This window comes from Bos indicus, chromosome 14, assembly GCF_029378745.1.
Source record: "Bos indicus isolate NIAB-ARS_2022 breed Sahiwal x Tharparkar chromosome 14, NIAB-ARS_B.indTharparkar_mat_pri_1.0, whole genome shotgun sequence".
Lineage (NCBI taxonomy): Eukaryota > Metazoa > Chordata > Mammalia > Artiodactyla > Bovidae > Bos > Bos indicus.
In genome coordinates, this window is record NC_091773.1 from 34,450,474 (window position 1) to 34,471,711 (window position 21,238).

General features: G+C 43.8%; 1 protein-coding gene and 1 non-coding gene across 5 annotated transcripts in view; one reads left to right on the forward strand and one right to left on the reverse strand.

The window, feature by feature from the left end:
• Positions 1–12,802, reverse strand: part of NCOA2 (nuclear receptor coactivator 2) — a 285,118-nt gene extending 272,316 nt beyond the window's left edge. For 2 of the 4 annotated variants that reach the window (XM_070802655.1, XM_070802649.1), the window contains exon 1: positions 12,665–12,802. The gene's annotated coding sequence lies outside the window, so the exon portion shown is untranslated. Of the gene's footprint in view, positions 1–11,083; positions 11,697–12,263; positions 12,373–12,664 lie in introns of those variants that run through there. The other 2 variants (XM_070802653.1, XM_070802652.1) reach the window with 2 other exon arrangements.
• Positions 12,803–17,464: 4,662 nt separating this feature from the next.
• Positions 17,465–17,571, forward strand: LOC139187031 (U6 spliceosomal RNA). The gene has a single exon (XR_011570733.1). It is a non-coding gene; the product is annotated as a U6 spliceosomal RNA (small nuclear RNA).
• Positions 17,572–21,238: the final 3,667 nt, after the last annotated feature.

Consider the following 21,238-nt stretch of genomic DNA (forward strand, 5'->3'; position numbering starts at 1 on the left):
AAATGATCTCACAAAGCAAAAAAATTACTGTTGAAGTAGAGATTTGGGAAGAAAGTTGAGAACATTTTTATAGGTATTGTCACAAGTATATACTAATGTGTGGTCTGTAAGGGTTTTGCTCTTTGAACAGTTGTAGAATTTCATTATTTATCTACTGAGACATCAACCCTTCAAGTGATGCTTTCATTCTCCTATCACTTCTTCCACGCAAGTGTTTAAGTAACAGCCCTATACTTTGTGTTTGGTTTTGGTCTATCACCTTTCCAGAACTACCAAGTTCCCCCAAAGTCTTCTTTACCTTTGCTGTCCTCTTTCCACTATAAACTGAGATTATCAATCCCTCTTCTCATCATAGCGTCAAAACACTCTGCAGGGGAGAAGTCAGTAAGTCTGATATGGAAAATGTTCAGTTTTACTGAGGCAACAAAACCAAAACTTTGTCTTTATTATTTCTGACTTGAAGTGGACTTCCTTCTTTTTCTATAGAATTTTCTATATAAAATCTATAATCAATGCAATAAGCAATTGACTAATAACCTTTGAATATTGTTGGACTCCGTCTGTCTTTTTGTTCTGATTGTACACTCTGCTATGAACTAAGGTCAATCATAAACTCCCAACAAATTGAGTTTTATATCAAAAGAACTGCTTCCTCAGGAAATCTCTGGCAGTCAGTGGTTAGGACTCTGTGCTTTCAATGCCGAGAACAGGGGTTCAATCCCTGGTTGGGGAACTCAATCCTGCAAGCCACACAGCCAAAAACAAGAGCTTGCATGGTCAACGTGTTCAGAGGAGGCCAAGAAAGAACAGACTAACAGGTACAAAGGTTCATATAAAGAGTAGAAATACAGGGACACAGCTTTGTGGTAGACCCATCTAGACAGTGTCTGGAAATGTCATTCTATGGTGATTGGGAACTTATACAAGGATCAGTCTATTAATGACTTACAGCACAAAAGGTGAATTTATTAAATCAGCCCAAAACACAGTTTAAAAATGAATGATTTTAAGCTGTTCTGTATACTGTGTGAGAGAGGCGAAATGAATGAAAAAAAAAAATACATGTGTATACATAGACACACACACACACACTCTGTCCTTACTATGTCTCCCAATTGTAGCAAACCAGTAAGAAAACAGGTACCATTCCCTGTTGTACCTCTTTCTTTCAGACAGCAAGCCAGTGCACATGATCATGTAAGCATATTTATAGAACACAACTGGAGAAGGAAACGGCAACCCACTCCAGTATTCTTGCCTAGAAAATCCCATGGACAGAGGAGCCTGGAGGGCTGCTGTCCATAGGGTTGCACAGGGCTGCTGTCCGTAGGGTTGCACAGAGTCGGACATGACTGAAGTGACTTAGCATGCATGCATGCATTGGAGAAGGAAATGGCAACCCACTCCAGTATTCTTGCCTGGAGAATCCCAGGGACAGAGGAGCCTGGTGGGCTGCCATCTATGGGGTCGCACAGAGTCGGACACAACTGAAGTGACTTAGCAGCAGCAGCAGCAGCAGCAGCAGCAGCATATAACACAACAAACAAATTTTAAGCCAGATTTGTCAAACCATTTTATTTGATGGTTTCTCTCTTTGATATTAAACAAGTTTAATATCTATCAAAACATCTAATTTGCTTTATTAACATGTTATGGCCCTTCACTTATTTATCTAAACCTTCACCAAAAAGTGTGTTATTAAGGAGTCTGGTTCCACTTAAAGTAACAAGTATTGTAAGTTGACTACTCAGTTTGATCAAGCTGATAAACTAAACAGTCCATCCTTGAAAAATCTCTCAAGCTCCAAGGGCATGGACTTGTTACTGTGCCATTCCTCTATGCAGAAAGCATTAGTGGCTCAGTTGTCTGTGCAACTCCATGGACTGTACCCTGCCAGACTCCTCTGTCCATGGGATTCTCCAGGCAAGAATACTGGAGTGGGTTGCCATTCCCTTCTCCAGGGGATCTTCCTGACCCAGGGATCAAACCTGGGTCTCCTGCATTGCAGCCAGATTCTTTACCATCTGGGCCACCAGGCTTTCATTAATTTACAGATTTCAGGCAAGACTACTCTTTTGCATTGGTATTTTCCACCTGCGTGGTTCTAACCCTTTTTAGCCTCAATTAAATGAGCAATTCCTCTGAAGGCCACCTCCAGCTTCCTTCCAAATGCCTTTCCTTGCCTTTTTTCCCGTTACACACTCAATCCCTTTCTCCAAGTAGATAAACATCTGTGGACCACTGAGGCAGGCCCAGAAAGCCGGGGTGAGGCTTCTGGAGACATCTGACCTTCACTGGGAAATTCCCTTTCTGGGGAAGGGAATGAAGAGGGCCTCTGTGACCAGGAAACCCTCTCTGTTCCTCTGGTGTGAGGCCCTGGCTTCCCTCACTCCTCTGAGCACCAGGCCAGGTGAACACAGGAACTCAGCCTATGAAAATCACAAGCCCCAGAAGGCTTTCCCTTGGCCCTACCTGGTCTTTGCCTGCTCTTGGGTGGAGTGGGCCCCTCACTTCTCACCTGTAGAGGGGAAGAAAGTCTCCCAAGTGCTCCGTGTGGTAACCCAGAGTATCAGGGCAGAAGGGCCGCAGGGCTGAGGGGTACCTGGAGGGAGCCGGCCTTTGGCACTGCTGTCCGGGTCCAGGATTAAGACTGCAGCTCATCGGAACACTCTGCACCCGCCCAGCTCCTGCTGTGAGATCCGGATGCAGACAGCGATTGTACAGGTGAGTGCTGGGACCTGGATGGGACTGGGACTCACCCATTTCACCTGTCACCGGCTCTCCCTCCTCTGCCTTTCCCTCTCCACCACAGGGTCAGGGCCTATCTCCAGTGACCATGAGAGAGGAGGGAGTGGTGGAGAGCCTCTCCTAGCAGAGACTCAGCTCACCAGGCGGCCTGCACGCAGGGCCAAGCCAGATGGCCCCTGCCAGCTCCATCCCGACCCACCTTCACTTGCCTCTCGAGCCCACAAACCTGGGCTTCCCTCCACCTCCCGGCTCTCTCCTCCTGAATGCTTCTTCTCAAAGTAAGAAATTTACTATTATGATGAGATCATCCATGATCATGAGAATGCGGTTTTACGATGTGCGTGTGCTTCACCCAGCAGAGGAGAATGCTCTGGTTTTCTTTTCTAATGCCCTTCGGTGTCCAGGCATTTTGTTGACTTTTGTCACTGTCAGTTGCCACTGTCAATATGCTCAGAACACAATGAGTATCATTTTCTTACATTATACTTAACAGCTTACAGCCTTTATTAAACTCTTAACTGTACACACCTCTTGCTTAAAATACAAGGTAGTACAGCATAAACAGATCTTTATATAACTTTATTTACATAAAGATTATTATTTAAATAATCTTTATATAAATTCACTACGTTTTACTTATTCCTGTTGTTGGTGTTTAATAGATAAATAGTCATGTTTGACTCTTGTGCGATGCCATGGACTATAGCCTCCCAGGCTCTGCTGTCCATGGGATTTCCCAGGCAAGAATACTTGAGGGGGTTGCCATTTCCTTCTCCAGGGGATCTTCCCAACCCAGGGATCAAACCCATGTATTCTGCATTGGTAGGCAGATTATTTACTACTGAGCCACCTGGGAAGCTCTGACTTATACTTACTATTTGTTTATCTAAGAAAAGACTCTGTTGGTGCTAGAATACAATAAAATGACACTTCTTAATGGAAAATATTTCTATATCACACTTTTATAGAAAAATCTTAAGGAATCAAGATAGTCATACATATGTTACTTGAAAAGCAACAAGAGCACGATACACTGAATCTCAGAAAAGAATTACAGAAATTGAAAATACAACACACTACCAGAAACTCCAGAGAGGCGGGCATTCCTAAGACTCTAGGAATCTGATGAAATTTTCACCAATCTTAAATCATCTTTAATATTTCCAAGTGAAAGTGTTAGTCGCTCAGTTGTGTCCAACTCTGTGCAACCGTATGGACTGTAGCCTGCCAGGCTCCTCTGTCCATGGAATTCTCCGGGCAAGATTACTGGAACGGGTTGCCATGCCTCCTCCAGAGGATCTTCCCAACTCAGGGATCAAAGCCCTCATCTCCTGTGTCTCTTGCATTGGCAAGTGAATTGTTTACTGTCTGAACCACCAGGGAAGCCCCTTAGTATTTCCAACTTATAACCAGTACCAATTGTACTGGACCACCAAAGGCAAGGGAAATCATTTCCTGTGTGATTCCTGGACTATTTTGCAGGTGGGAACAGCCTGCTAGAAAAGCCCATCCTCATTGAGATCGGGGCTTCCAGGGGCGAGGGGATTCCCTGGTGGCTCAAATGGTAAAGAATTCACCTGTAACACGGGAGACCAAGGTTCGATCCCTAAGTCGGGAAGATCCCCTGGAGAAGGGAATGGCACCCCACTCCAGTATTCTTGCCTGGAGAATTCCATGGACAGAGGAGCCTGATGGGCTGCAATCCATGGGGTCACAAAGTAGCCCATGAGGTCACAAAGAGTAGGACACAACTGAGCGACTAACACTTTCTCTCCCCCCCCACCCCACTTCCAGGGACAAAGGTCAGCCAGAAACAACGGGAACTCCTAGGACCCTGTCACACTGTGCAAATTAAGCCTTGGGAGATGTGGGATCACATTTCCTGAGGATTCACTAAATGAGTAATAGAAAATACCACACGTTATGTGTTCATCTCTGACAAGAGGGCTTCAGAATGGCAGCTAGAACACTGAAAGCAGTGCCTGCTGATCCCCACACGTGCACAGGTGAAGAGTTCCCTGAATGCTCTCCTGGCTCCCTGAAAACAATTGAGCAGACAGAAGAATTCCACAAATAGCAGAGCACAAGTCAGATGACTGAATATATTATCAGCCGCCTTTGGGGACTACAATGTCGCAACACCGAGTCACCCGTGCTACATGGGTTGCAAAAAATCTGCCAAACATGCATCACACAAACCACCAGCTAACAGCTAAACGTGCTACGATTAAATATATGTTACAGAAATACCAGTGTTTCATCCGTCCAAAACCTCTACCCCCTAAAAGGTTCTCTCCGTCTCTTTTCTGCCTCTCCCCCACATTCAAGTTTTCTCAAGTTGATTTTCTGAGCTTCTTATTGTGAGAAACAATATGGGACCTGAGTGTGCCTTTACAAAATACATCCCCACCCCTGTCCCTTTCCCTCGTGGGGAATGACTGATCCGTGCTTTCCACAAGGACTGGATGGCACACATCCACGTGAGGCTACAAGGAGGTGTAGCTGGCCAGCTCACTTGTCAGGGAGGCAGGGCTAAGGGGCAGCGCTGGCCTGGGTTCAAATTCCTCTCCAGCACTCGGGCTGTGTGACCTCTAGCAGGTTATCTGACAGCTTTGTGCCTCCACTTCCTGAACTGTGAAAGCGGAGCGACAAGAGCGCCTCCCTCGCTGCGTTCCAGTGAGAGCCAGACAGGAGTAGAAAAGCACCAGGTTTTAAGTGAGCGCTCAGTTAAAGGTTACCTGTTTTTCACTTCATCCATTTCCATTCGTATTTTTTGAAAATTAAAAGACAAGAAAGAATCCTGCAATTTAGGACCTGTTAAATACTGGGCTGATGACTAAAAAATCTGGAGACTCTCTGTAGGTCTTAAGGTAAGTATCCGGCCAGGTGTAGGCCTGCCTGGAGGCAAGGGTTTGGGAGAGCTACTGCTGCTACTGTCCGACTCTGTGCGACCCCATAGATGGCAGCCCACCAGGCTCCCCCGTCCCTGGGATTTTCCAGGCAAGAACACTGGAGTGGGTTGCCATTTCCTTCTCCAATGCATGAAACTGAAAAGTGAAAGTGAAGTCGCTCAGTCATGTCCAACCCTCAGCGACCCCATGGACTACAGCTTTCCAGGCTCCTCCGTCCACGGGATTTTCTAGGCAAGAGTACTGGAGTGGGGTGCCATTGCCTTCTCTGTGGGAGAGCTACAAGCCTACAGAATTTGCAGGACTGGGTCTATTCAAACCTATTCATCCTTTTTACAAACTAAACCACCAGACTGGGAGTCTTACAAAAACCTGCAAACATCGCTTTATTAGATCCTTAATAGGAAGATGTTCTTGGACTCACCATCCCCTCTGAAATTTATAGTGCTTCCCCACTTGTTGGTCAAGGTTCATTTTTCCCCAAAGTTTTGCTCAGAGGCACAGCGACTTACTCCCCTTCAAACTTCATCTCCTGGAAACTGAGGGTAACTTCTACTTCACAGGATGTGGGCAAGAATGAAATAAGGCAGCATGCCTCAGAGAGCCCCTAGCAGGTTGATGGCACTCAGTGAGAGATGCTATCATCACTTCTGTTGCTGCTCTGCCAATACAGATGTTTTGGCCAAGAGCAAGAGTGAGTTACGTTTAGAAAAACTGACCACCACAGCAGAATACCTGTGAAAGGCTGTGCAAGGGAGACTTTCCACCCTTTAGAAAACTAGGGTGGTAAGACCCAGGATTTATTACTCTTCAAAGCAGCAACAAGACACAAACAATCCACAGAAATAAGAGGTCACTGCCTGCCCTGTCACCTCTACCCAACTACAGATCGTCACGCTGACCACACACAATATGATTTCAGGAGAAATAAAACTAATTATAAATATTCATACCTTTATTAAAGGAAATCTATTTCTTCATAAGCTAATCAGTCAAGGGGACATTTAACAATCTTTTTACTATAAACATTATAATCCTATTTTCAGGGGGGGAAAAAACCTGAACTCAAATTAAAGCAGAATTATCTGACTCTGTTATATAATTAAAATTACACATTAAAAGAAGAGCAGATCTTTAGTTTGAAAGCAAATCGAACATCAGAGTGGACACGTCCCTTCACAGCCCCTCCCCCACAAAAAATAAAAAAATCATCACCCACTGAGTGTTCCCCCTTTAATCAGAGGATTCTGGCAGTAAACTACCAAAGCTGGGACACTTAAAACTCATCAAATAACATGAGTAAATGAACAAAATAATGGTTAAATGAGGCAGGAATGCAATAACAAGATCTAAAAAGCCCAAAATGAGAGTTAAGTTGGCCATGGGGAACTCCATCAGGAACTCTTAATAGTTCATAATTGACTGCCTAAAAAACATAAATTCTGCCAGAACTGACAGGCTAACTTCAACTCTTCATGTGCACCTGTCAACTGACACTCAAAGTAAAAGTTTTTTTTCTTCAGAACCTTTGACTATTAATAACTATTTAATTATTGCTAATAAGGTCTACCTATCAGCACCTCCCCTCTTTCTTCCTTAAAATTGTCTATGTCCAAAAGTAAGTAAGTCAAATACTTCCATAGGTTCCCTGCTTGTTTAATACATCTCTGCTAAGTCACTTCAGTCGTGTCTGACTCTGTGCGACCCCAGAGACAGCAGCCCACCCGGCTCCGCCATCCCCGGGACTCTCCAGGCAAGAACACTGGAGTGGGTTGCCATTTCCTTCTCCAATGCATGAAAGCGAAAAGTGAAAGTGAAGTCGCTCAGTCATGTCCGACTGCTAGCGACCCCATGGACCACAGCCCACCAGGCTCCTCTGTCCATGGGATTTTCCAGGCAAGAGTACTGGAGTGGGGTGCCATTAATACATCTCTAGAAGTTTACAAATAGGGAACCAACTTAAAACTGTCCTAGAGTCGATGTTTCCACAATTGCATTATGTAATCACAGCCGCTGGAAGCCAGGAATATGGTCACTGATGTACATTTCATAGGATAAGTACATAAAATCTTTGCTGTAAGAGCCAAGAGTGTTATAATCTATCTGCAGACCATGTAGTTATTTAATTTCAAATACCCTCATAGCACAATCTTTGATTTCCACTCTTCTCCATAATCACCCTTGCCTCAGTTTTATAACAGCAAGGTAAACTACACAAGTTTCTAAAGTATCCACAAAAGTCAGATTCTCACTTCTGTTTAGAAATTACTATCTAGAATCCATAAAGTATATATTGTCTTTATACTATCTGAATTGAGGGCCTATGACACTAAATCCATATTGCACGGCTTTTCCAGACATCACTTTTAATAGACTTTAAAAAGTAATATGACATAATATTCTTTCTACAGTTAGGAATTCATAAACCCTTCTGCAAGCCTGTAAAAACAAAAAAGGAAATAAACACAAATGCTAAAATTGTTTTTGTTGAAAAAACAAGGCGTTTAGAGGTAAAATTAGCTCGACATGTGAAAGTGTATTAAAAAACTGAGTAAGGGGTTTGTTCTGTTTTTTCTTAAATGGTTTTCATTATTAGTTTGTAAACAGTCTGATTATTTCATTGCAGGAAAGATCCTGATTCACTGCTCATTTTATGATTTACTGTAATAAAAGATCAACACCTTAAAGCAACTGACTTACACTCTCCCTCCTATTCTCTTCATTTAAAATTGATACAGCATGCAATAACATAAATGACCAAAACTATAAACACAAAATACTGAAAAATGAGTAATGACTTCAAAAGTGGTTTTGCCATAAAAATAGCAAAGCACTAATCATGCATTTAAATATAATACCAATCATAACAAATGGTCAAAATATCAAATAAAGATACACTGTGCATTTCAGAAAACTAACTTCTAGAAAAATTGTTTAAAGAGCACCCTTTTAAAATCCAATACAACACATTTTTTTCTAAAAAATCCAAGCTGTCGATTTAATGGGTCACCTTTTCAACTGGGTGTGATATGAAACAGCTATGGTACTGAATCCTTAAATATAGGGTATATAATTAAAGAACTGCTCATTGGTCCTTGTTTCTAACGTGCGCAAAGCTTTAATAAGATTTAACTAGAGGGAGGTTCAAGACAGAGGGGACATGTGTACATCTATGGCTGATTATGTTGATGTATGGCAGAAACCAACAAAATGTTGTAAAGCAATTATCTGCAGATTAAAAATAAATTAAAAAAAAAGATGTATCTAAAGATAAAGCCAACCAAGGAGCACTGCCCCTTTACGGCCTCACACTGCAGCCCAAGTTCCCCTCTGATCCTGACATTTTAGCTTGCTCATAAAACACTCCTCTAACACTGAGCAAAAGTCATGTAAATGATATGTAACCAATGAAGGATTAAAATCAGAGCTAATCTATCTAACAAATATTAAATTCGTAATTGGTGAGCTCTTTTTCTATCCTCTGCTTCAGTATCCTAACATCTACAACTCCTCTGTTAAGACTGAAATTCCCAGGAGGAGGAAGGCTCAGCTCCAGTCTGCGAGCACACAATGGAATCACAGCTGACGACGCACATCTTTTTCTAGATGTCTCCATATGCTTGAGAGGATTTTTTTTTCCCCTAGCCAGGCATTAGGGGACTTGCTACTCACTGCCACTAAGAATCTGAAAACAGTCTCAAGGATTATTGTGGAGAAGGAGTAAAATAATGTGTTGCTCTTGAGCATACAAAAGGCACACGTCAGAGTGGCCTTCAGGAACTAAATTAACTAATGACGGGGCAGTTTTGCATGCTGTCAAATTCTGAATGTTGTTTAATTTATAATTCTCCCTACTTCTGGCAGCTAAATGTTTGTTTTATAGTCACAGTTTTTACCACTGTATCACTAAAACAACACCTCAAGGGCTACAACAAAATGCGATTAATTTTTGTCTTCATGAACACTTACAATTATAATGGATTGGGAATTCACATTATGAATCTGAAAACGGTCTATTACACAGAGGACATCGATAAAGTGTGGTAAACACTGTTCCCTAAAAACCCTAAATCCCCTAAAAAGACCCCTCAAATCTTCCTTAGTAACACCAAATTATTAAAAGCCTGAGAAAGCAGTATGCATAAGTAATCATGCACATAAAATGCCTCAAAAAGAAAAAAAAGTCTCAAGATTAAATTCATGGGATACTCATCACAAAATGAATAGATGCATTCTCAAGTTAACATTACTCATCTTTTGAACTCCCAAAGATTCTACAAATTCCAGTTGGGAAAAGGAGTCTTGCTGCTGTCAGTGTGCACTAACCTCCCCAACAAAGAGTAGCACAAGAGCACACACGCACACGCGCACACACACACACACACACACACACAAAGCATAGCAGCAGCAGCTGCCGTCTTTTTAAAAGACTGCTATTCCTGCAGAGCAATCTATGATCTTTACAAAGAACCAAAGACCTATCCTCCCATTCTGAAAAGTTAGAGTTGTGTAAGTCACTAGACTGCACCCAACAGTGTAAAATAACCAAAGATGTGTCCTAACCTTGCAAACACCAAAAAAGTACCCACACACTGAACCATTCACTAGTGTTTAAGCAAACTAATTTATTTTTGAGAATCTTTTGTGTGGGAGTAATCTGGCAACCTACATTTATTCACTTTTTTTCTGTAGACAAATATTCTCTGACTGGCTTGCTCCTTAAATATCAACGCTTTAGGTTGCAAACAGTGATGCTTTGGTTCCTAACTTCATATTGTTTACTCAAGAGAAAAAAATAAAAATGCATACCATAAACTACAACTTTTTTTTTTTAATGTCATCCCAACGCCGAACTTCCAAGTGCACTTTGGAAACTGGCCCTCTAATTAATCAAGGAACCAGTGAAGCCATTACAAACAATGATGCTTAACACTCCCAATAATCAATTGACGTGAAGCTTTTCCGATGCCTTCGTTTTCAGAGCAGCCTTTCAAATTTCATTGTCTCCACGCTGGAGTAGCTATGTGAAACTGAGACAGAGGTAAACAGATAACTCCTAGGATCGTTAGCACGTAAACCGAGCGCTGAGGTTCGGAACGCGATCACTACAATATATGCCATTTTAGAAACGGGCCTCGGACAGTTACTGCCACATCCTAAGTGCCTTTAGACTTCGTTGTATCTAGGACAACGTCTCTGGTGGTACCAAAGCAATACAGTATCTCGTGCAATCTGCGTGCCTCCCCGGGTCGGAGCCCCTGTAAGTGACACTACCCCACAGATCTAGAAGTGGGTGACCAAGGATGTACAAGAGTGGATAGCTCTTGGCGTCTCCATGACTCCCCCGCCCCGCCTGCAACTCCGCTCCAACTGGTCCGGAAGAAGCCCCGCCCCCTTCCTTCCTCCGGTCCCCGCGATTGGCTTACCGACACCCGGCAGGTCAATTCCCCGCCTTCGACTGGCTCACTGCCCCATCAGTCACACGCAGCGAGATTCGGGTCGGTGGGAGGGGAAGGCAGTGGAGGAGGTGGAGTGGGAGTGGGATTAGAGGACGAGGTGACGGAGGAGGATGTTCAGGCTCGGTCCCCGGTTTGGGAAAGTTTCCCCTACGAGTGACAGACCCGGACGGCGTTAGGCCCGGTCCCGCTCAGAGCCGGTGCAGGACGCTCGGGTCCTTGATTCCCGCCCCTCGGTCCCGCAGGCCCCGGAAACCACTAGAGGGAGGGAGAAGAGGGAGGGACCAGCTAACCAGGGACCGACCCACCCCCGATCTCGGAAGAGGCGCCTCCGGGACTCCCCGGAGGGGCGGGGGGCGGTGAGCGCCGGCGCGCCGCGACGACCCCCGGCCCCCTCCCCCAGCAGCCCCCAGAGGCCCGAGAGAGCAGTGTCCCCGGGCCCGGGGCGTGACCGTCGCGAGCTGGCTGGGAGGGCCCCTCCCGCTTCCCGCCTGGGGCCCTGAGGGCCTGTCCCTTCAGGGGCGGGGAGATGGGGGAGCGAAGAGGGGGCGCTGGCGAGCCAACCCGGAACCTCCCGGCCCGCCTCCCGCCCCCAGCCCCGGCCCCTGCGCGCCTCCTGCACACACGCCCGCACCCAGAAAGTTAAGTCAGGGGCGAGCCCGGCTCGGCGCCGCCGCGCTCCGGCCCCCCGGCTCCCCGCCCCCACCGCGGCCCGGCCTGCTCGGCCCGAGCGCGCCGCCCGCCCCGCCCGCCGCAGCTCCTTCCCGTCGGCGCGCGGCGCCCCTCGCCCCCAGCCCCCGGCGCTGACACGGGCCGGGCCCGGCCGCCGGGCCGCGGATCCTCTCTTCTCCCGATGTCTCACCCCGCCGGCCGCCCCTGACAAGGCGTTTCACCTTCACACACCCCCGAGCACTTCCCGAGTCCTGCCACCCCTCGCCCGGCTCCCACCCTGCGCTGCAGTCGCTCCGCGTTTCCATGAAAGAATGCACCTTCTCGGGCTTCACCTTCCCGTCTCTCTGCCTCGCGCCCCCCGAGGGCGCAGGAGAAGCGCTCCCCGCCGACCCGCACCGGGCAGGGGCGCCGGGCGCCGGGGCTCCGCCGGCGGGGGCCGCGCCCGCGCCCCCGGCCTCCGCCGCGCCTCGGCTCTCACCTCTTGGCCGGCGCCGCGGGCTGCAGCCTCCGCCCGCCTCGCGCTCCGGGACTCGTCTCCCGAGCTCTCGCAAAGCGCTGGAGCGCCTCCTTTCTCTCCCAGGGACTCCGCGTCTCCCCGCCGCTTCCCGCCCTCCCCACCCCTCCCCACCCCCCCCCCCGCCAAGTCCCAACTCCCCAGCTTCACGGCGCCTCTCCGGGGTTGCAACTCCCGTTTTCCGCGCACCGGGGCAGCGGTTCCCCGCACACAAAACAGCCCTCTCGGCGGCGCGCGGCTCTACCCGGCTCGGCGCAGGAAGGGCGATCGCGGCCGGGGGGTGGGGACGCGGCGCCCCCCGCCTGTCCGCCGCCCGCCGCCCGCCTCCAGCCCGCCCTCGCGGCCCCCAGGGAAGGAGCGGTTACCGGCTCGGGTCGGTCACGCCGTCAGGTGCCGGCTGCCGTCGGCGCTGACCTTCGCCGCCGAAGCCGTGGCTGAGGCTGCGGCCGCCATGTTCCCGTGTTAATAACTGCTGCCTGGTTGTTTATTTCAATGGAGATCCTCCCCCAACTCCCTCCTCCTCCTCCACCTCCTCCTCCTCCTCCGCGTCTCCGCACTTGCCTAGAGACACACAGACCGCGCGAGCTCGCGATCAGGGGAGGGGGCTCGGGAGTCAGGCAGTCCCTCCCTCCGCCTCCCGGGCCGTGGCCGCAGCCGAGTCCTGTCACTGGGGAAAGGACGGGGCGGAAACTTGCGTCCCGCGCCCCCGGGGAGGGGGCAAAGGTGGACGGAGGGTTCTCCCAGGAGCCGACCCTGGCCGCGGACTCTGTAGCATCTCCGTCGGCGCAGTCCTCTTAAGAAGACGACCCGGGGAGAGGTGAAGAGAGAAGGGAGAGAGGACAAAATGGGTGACGGTGGTAGCAGGGAGGGTGACCTATGGGTGACTGGAAGCGAGGGGAGAGTAAACAGATGACTCCATGGGAGGGCAAAGGGCAAGTGCCAAAAAAGCGAGACTATGGGACCGGCCGGGGCTGCAGAGTGGAGGCAGTGGGATCTTGAGGTTGCAGACGGCCAGGCAGATGCCCCCGCACGAAGATGGGGAGAACGCAGTGCCAGATTCGCCCCAGGAGGAGCCACCCGTCGGCGCTCTGCCTGCGCCCCTGGAGCAGCAGCCGGCACCCCTAGGGCGCACCTCGCACGCCCGCGTCTGCTGCTGCGCCCTGGAGGCGCCCGTTGTCCATCAGTTCTCCCCCGGCTTCTAAGAGAATTGGCTTCTTCTTGGCGGTCGCCTCTGAAGAGGGGATGGAGGGGCGCGACCGTGCGAGGCGAGCTTAAAAGGGTGCCACCCAGCAGTTGCATGATAAAGCAAAAGTGCAGACAGTGTAAATAGCCTGACCTGGTTGAGCATTCTCGTCACGACCTGAGTCACAAAAGTTTTTTTATTGAAAAGTCCACTTTCTAGACAGAAAGTGATGTTGGGGGGACGCGGGAGAGTTGCACTGAAGATTCAGAGAAAACCCTTGTAAAACTCACTCGGATCAGCTTTCTGCCTTGGAAAAGCAAGTTCTTCCCAACCCAGATACACTTGGTCAGAAAAAAAAAAAAGAAAATGAACATTTGTTGAGCAAATTTCCTTATTTTTAGTCTTAAAATGAGAAAGGTCATTTGCCATGGATAATAACAGTGTTTATTGAACACATACTTATGTGTTCAGTCACTGGACTAAGTGATTTCTAGATTTTGATTCTCAAGCCTTACAAAGTAATACCATTTTTATCCTTCACACAAAAAATGAAGTTTAAAGAAGTAGGGTCATAGAGCCAGGAAGTTGGAGAGGATTTGAACCAGGTTCTATCCGAATCCAGAGCCCACACTTTTAATGGTGACTTCAACCTCAAATTTGTGGGAGTACCACATTTTCTTTGGAGAAAGAAAAATATGTATGTATGTATGTATGTGTGTGTGTTTGACTATGGTAGAAAATATTTCCAAGTGCTAACAAATTGTTAGCACTGGAGAGTATGAGTGGGTGTGTAGTGGAATAGTAATTCACTATTATATATATAGTAGTAATATATATATAATAGTAATTCACACTATAATGTTTGAAATGTTTGCATTCACCATGTATTAATTTCATACATTTTTATAGATTATTTTAATTACATGGCAAACAGAATTAGACTTCTTGAAATCCCAAAGTTCTCAAAAAACTGGGGAAGAAATGGAAATGGAAGGGGTTTTTTTATGACCTGTGTTCTTCTACAAATACTTGTCCAGTGTATTCCTATAATGAGGTAGTAATCACCTGAGGTCTGTCACATTGCTGGCTTCCCATTTCCTTTCTTGTCCTCACCCTCAACTCTGAGTTGTGATAAAGGAAAGATTCTCCTTCTGGCTTTCTAGCGTTCCCTTTTTCTGGCAGAGGTCCAGAATTCATCATCCTCTGGAGCAGATTTCACACTCTCAAAAACCACCCATGATATCTGTGCAAATAAATGATTCCCCATTGTATTTCCATATTACTCAATAAAACTTACTCTAAGATGCCTGACTGTTTCTACAAAAATAAACAAAAAAACCTGACAGCATAGCATAATGAGTTCCATCTCTAGCTGCTAATCAGTTGCTTCCAACCTTGAGGAATCCTATAACTTCTACTCTCTAGTACAGCCTCTGGGCTCCCTCAACACTTCACGCCATAGTTATAACAGTATTCTGTCTTGTACTGCAGTTGTTTATATATTTGTCTTTCTCTTTCACTAGATCGTAAGCTCTTCCGGACCCATGTCTTATTCTTGTTTTTACATGCTACAGCTCCTAACTTATTTAATGTTAACTGTTTATGTGAATCTATAAAATGTAAATGACATTATCTGATCAATCTTCATGTTCATTTCCCCAACTCACCCTCCAATACCTTGCTCTTAAAACATATTTATGAAAAATGTTTTCAGTATTTTCAAAGAACTTAGATTTCTATAAGACCTCAGAATAATTGGTTTAGTAAAACCAGCCATAATTATTGGTGAATTATTGTGTGATAAGGTAACATGAAAAGGAAGAAAAGTAAATAAATTGACTTAGTTATTCAGTCAAAGAAAAAAATGAAAGCAAAGATATAGGAACTGGATATATTACCAACAGAGAACAACCCAATAAGGAAAAAAATGTGGGTGCAAATCAGAAAGGGGAAGGAAATTATTGAAATTTAGTAGAAGCAGAAACAACACACCATAGATAGATGAGGCAAGTAGATACAGAAAAAAGAAATGTCAGCCAAATCACAAATGCAACTTAAAGTAATAAAGAAAAATGATAATTTATATAGTTAACAATACACCTAAGAAAATCAGAACAATGTGAATACTACAGAACAAGAAATTCTATATTGTCTGCCTTCTCTTCCTCATTCAACTTCAAATTACTCACTTCCTTCATAGATAAGCTATATAAAAATTGGAAGATTCATTGTGATTTTTGTATTATTACTACTAGCATGCTTCATGATATAATGAGAGGTAATACGAGCTCCAAAGAATTGATGCTTTTGAACCGTGGTGTTGGAGAAGACTCTTGAGAGTTCCTTGGACTGCAAGGAGATCCAACCAGTCCATCCTAAAGGAGATCAGTCCTGGGTGTTCATTGGAAGGACTGATGCTAAAGCTGAAACTCCAATATTTTGGCCACCTCATGCGAAGAGTTGACTCATTGGAAAAGACCCTGATGCTGGGAGGGATTGGGGGCAGGAGGAGAAGGGGACGACAGAGGATGAGATGGCTGGATGGCATCACCGACTGGATGCACATGAGTTTGAGTGAACTCCAGAAGTTGGTGATGGACAGGGAGGCCTGGCGTGCTGCGATTCTCGGGGTCGCAAAGAGTCAGACATGACTGAGCGACTGAGCTGAACTGAACTGAACATGGTGTGGTACACCATATTACACTATATTACAGATGATGATTGGATGGCATCACTGACTCAATGGACATGAGTTTGAGTAAACTCCAGAGTTGGTGATGGACAGGAAGGCCTGGTGTGCTGCAATCCATGGTGTTGCAAAGAGTTGGGCACGACTGAGCTACTGAACTGAACTGAATATAGTGTGGTACGAAGAGCTATTAAAGATAGGAAAACATATGAACTGGGCTTTGCTTCTTACCATGTGGATAAATATATCAGTTTCCTCATCTGTATGATTATTGGAAGACTCAAACAAAATGGTATAAATAAATGTGATTTGTTAACTCTCAAGTTCTTTACATGAATAGAGTATTATTATGTTGACTAGATCTGTGCATAGCACAGTTATCCCAGTGTTCAAATTATAAGAACAAAAAATGTATCATTCATTATATTTAATATGTAATCACTGAAGGAGGGGATCAGTTAAAACTAACTGACATTTGATTATTGAAAAAATCAATTGTTTGGCTAGGTATTTCATTCTTATTGTATGCGCTCTCCAAATCCCTTAAATATTATAGGTACCATAAATGTGTCTGATACAGGTCAAGCGTACTACATATATTTTTATTTCTCATCAAAGTAGGCATTATGTGTATTATTATTCTTATTTTATGTATGAAAATAACGAGGTTCCAGGAAATTAATTTATCCAAGATCATAGAGCTGTCTTTGCAGCATGGCTAAGAGATTGCACTAAAATTCTTTTCTCCATCACTGAAAATCTCTACTACTCTAAGCAAAAGATTATCTTCATCCTTATTTCTTCAGTACCTATAACAATTATTAAAACATAATACATGCTCAGTAAGTGATTCTGAAATGAATGAATCAAAAATGCGGGGTTCCCATCAAACCACACTACACACAACAAGACTAAAATCACCACTACTATTTCTTTCCCACTTGAAAACACTTAATCTTTAATCACCTACAGAATACAATTCAAATTCTATACCTTATATTCAAGACCATCTTGAATAAGTATGACCCAAACTTCTTTTTCTAGCAATGACAGCAACAAAAATTTTAATACACCCTCACTCATTCCACGGTGTTCTGAAAACAGGCTGACATGAGTTTTAATCTTGGCTCTTACTAACTGTGTAAACTTATGCAAGTTATTTAGACTCTCTGCAAATCCTATCCTGTGAAATAAGGTTAAGAAAATGAAAAAGGAGGAAGTAAAATCATCTTTTGTCACGTGACTGTGTACATAAAAAATCCAAAAGAACCTATAACTATTAAAGTAAACGTAGTGCTCGCTTCAGCAGCACATATACTAAAATTGGAACGATACAGAGAAGATTAGCATGGCCCCTGCACAAGGATGAAACGCAAATTCATGAAGCGTTACATATTTTTAGGTGGATGAAACTGGAGCCTATTATACAGAGTGAAGTAAGCCAGAAAGAAAAACACCAATACAGTATACTAACGCATATATATGGAATTTAGAAAGATGGAAACAATAACCCTGTATACAAGATAGCAAAAGAGACACTGATGCATAGAACAGTCTTTTGGACTCTGTGGGAGAGGGAGAGGGTGGGATGATTTGGGAGAATGGCATTGAAATATGTATAATATCATATATGAAACGAGTCGCCAGTCCAGGTTCGATGCACGATACTGGATGCTTGGGGCTGGTGCACTGGGATGACCCAGAGGGATGGTATGGGGAGGGAGGAGGGAGGAGGGTTCAGGATGGGGAACACGTGTATACCTGTGGCAGATTCATTTTGATATATGGCAAAACCTATACAATATTGTAAAGTTAAATAAAATAAAATTAAAAAAAAATAAAGTAAATGTAAAATCACAGGATACAAGGTCATTAGTCAAATATTATAAATTATATTTCTATATATTAGGAAGAAACAATTAGAAAATGAAATTTTTCAAAATATCATTTACAAAACATAAAAAGCATCAAATACTTCGGAAAATATTTAACCAAAGATAACCAAGATCTCTACACTGAAAACTAAAAACAATGCTGACAGAAATTTACAAAGGCCTAGATAGAAGGAGAGATGTGTAGACTTGATATTGTTAAGATGTCAACTCTCCCCAAATTGATCTTTAGATTCATTACAATTCCAATCAAGATTCTGGCACATCTTTTTAGCAAAAATTGAGATGCTAATTCTAAAATTTATATGGAGATATATATATATTATCTAGAACAGCCAAGATGAACTCAAAAACAGGTTGGATAATTTACACTACTGATTTCAATAATCACTGGAGAGCTACAATAATGAAGACAGTGAGAGACTTTATTTTCTTGGGCTCCAAAATCACTGCAAATGGTGACTGCAGGCATGAAATTAAAAGATGCTCCTTGGAAGAAAAGTCCTAGACAGCATATTGAAAAGCAGAGACACTATGTTGCCAACAAAGGTCTGTCTAGTCAAAACTATGGTTTTTCCAGTGGTCATGTATGGATGTGAGAGTTGGACTATAAAGAAAGCTGAGTGCTGAAGAATTGATGCTTTTGAACTATGGTGTTGGAGAAGACTCTTGAGAGTTCCTTGGACTGCAAGGAGATCCAACCAGTCCATCCTAAAGGAGATCAGTCCTGGGTGTTCATTGGAAGGACTGATGTTGAAGCTGGAACTCCAATACTTTGGCTACCTGATGCGAACAACTGACTGATTTGAAAAGACCCTAATGCTGGGAAAGATTGAAGGCAGGAGAAGGGGACAGAAGAGGATGAGTGGATGGGATCACCGACTCAATGGACGTAAGTTTGAGTAAACTCCAGGAGTTGATGACGGACAGGGAAGCCTGGCGTGCTGCAGTCCATGGGTTCGCAAAGAGTCGGACATGATTGAGCAACTAAACTGAATATTGGTGTAAGAATAGACAAACAGATCAATGGAACAGAATAGAGAATCCAGAAATAGACCCCCAAATTTACAGTCAATTGATTTTTTACAAAGTTGTCAAATTCAACAAAGAAAAAGTCTTGTCAGTAAATAAGACTGGAACAACTAGATAGCAGTGTGGATAAAATGAATACTGAAGCTCCTCCTCATGTCGTGATACACAAGAATGAATTAAGACTGATCATAAACTTAGATGTAAAAGCTCAAACAACCTGCTAGGGAAAAAAACATGGGTTAACAAGTATCTTTAAAACTTTGGGGTAGACAAAGATTTTTTTTTTACAGAACTTCAACGACACTAATCAGAAAAGAAAAATAAATGATAAATTGGACTTTATTAAAATGATAAACTTTTCATCAAAAAATACCACAGAGGAAGTGCATAAGTAGTACATGGATGGGGAGAATATATCTGCAGCACACAAATCTGGCAAAGTGCCTGCACCCAGAATAAGCAAAAAACACCTCTAAATTAATTTTTTTTTAAAAATCCAATTACAAGATGGAAAAAAGACTTATAAAGGCACTTTACAAAAGTATGTGAATGGTTGATAAACATAAGAAAAGATACTCCAAATCATTAGTCATCAGGGAACTAAGGCAAATTAAAACCATGGGAGATAGGACTTACCCTCTAGAATAGCTAAAATTATAAAAGCTGACAGTCCCTGGTATTGGCAAGAATATGGAGCAATTGGAAGTCATTTATTGCTGGCAGGACTATGCAAACACTTTGGAAAACAGCGTGGCACTTCCTCTTATACTAACTATATGACCCAGCAGTTCTACTCCTAAGTATTTACCTAAGAAAATATTGATCTGAATCATGATTACATTTTGACAATGGTTTGTCAAACTTCACTGAGTAGTACACTTTGGATTTATGTATTTTGCTATCAGTAAATTATACCAGAACAGATTACTATTGACATTTTTTAATGCAATAAAAGAGAAGTTCCTCAATATAATTAATTGTATATACAAAAAGTCTATAACAAATGTCATACTCAATGGTGAAACATTTAGAGCTTCTCCTAGAGACTGGGACAGAGAATTGGAAATAGAATGCCCAGGATTATCATTTGTATTCAGTATTGTACAGGAGATTCTAGTCAATGTGGTAAGGAAAGAAAAATGATGTAATTATCACTAAAGGAAGAAATAAAAGTTCCCCAGGTGGCTCAATAGTAAAGAACCCACCCGCCAGGAGACACAAGAGACATCGCTTCTGCTGCTGGGTTGGGAAAATCTCCTGAAGAAGGAAATGGCAACCCACTCCAGTATTCTTGCCTGGAAAACCCCATGGCCAGAGGAGCCTGGTAGGCTACAGTCCAGGGGGTCACAAAGAGTTAGACACAACTGAGCACACACAAGGAAGAAATAAAACTGTCATTGTTTGCAGATGGCATGAATGTTTATGTAGAAAATCCAAAAGAATCAATGAACTGCTAGAATTAAGTTTTAGAAGATCTCTGGAACAGAAGGTAAATATACAAAATACAATTGCTTTAAAAAAAATATTTTAGAGCAGTTTTATGTTCACAGTAAAATTGATTGGCAGGTCTAGAGATTTCCCATAAACTCCCCTCCCCCACACATACACTGCTTCCCAATTATGAACATCCCCCACCGGAGTGGTATGTTCGTTACAACACAATTGCATTTTTATATATTTTAGAAACAGAAAATGAAAACTTGAAATGTAAACTGAAAAGCTGTTTTGCAGTATCCATTAAAGCTGAGTATTTCTGCTTTATGACCCAGTAATTCCACTCCTATTTCCAGTAGAATTCAGTGACAGATGAACGAATAAACTACAGTATTTTTTGCACAATGGAATACTACATGAAAGTGAAAATGAGTGAATGATAAAAAAGAAAATAATACAGTACAATATGAGAATCACAGCACACTTGTGGACTCTAATAAGTAAGAACTGGTCAGCTGTTGATCTCATCTCACTTAACACAAAAGTTCATGTGGGTAGGTTGAAAGGGAGTCTTAGAACAGGATGTAGGTTCTAGATCATAATCTAAACCCATAAACAGTGTTACTTAAACACTTGGTTATTTGGTTGGTTGGTTGATTGGTGACATCTTTTTATTTGGCAACCCACTTTAGTATTCTTGCCTGAAAAA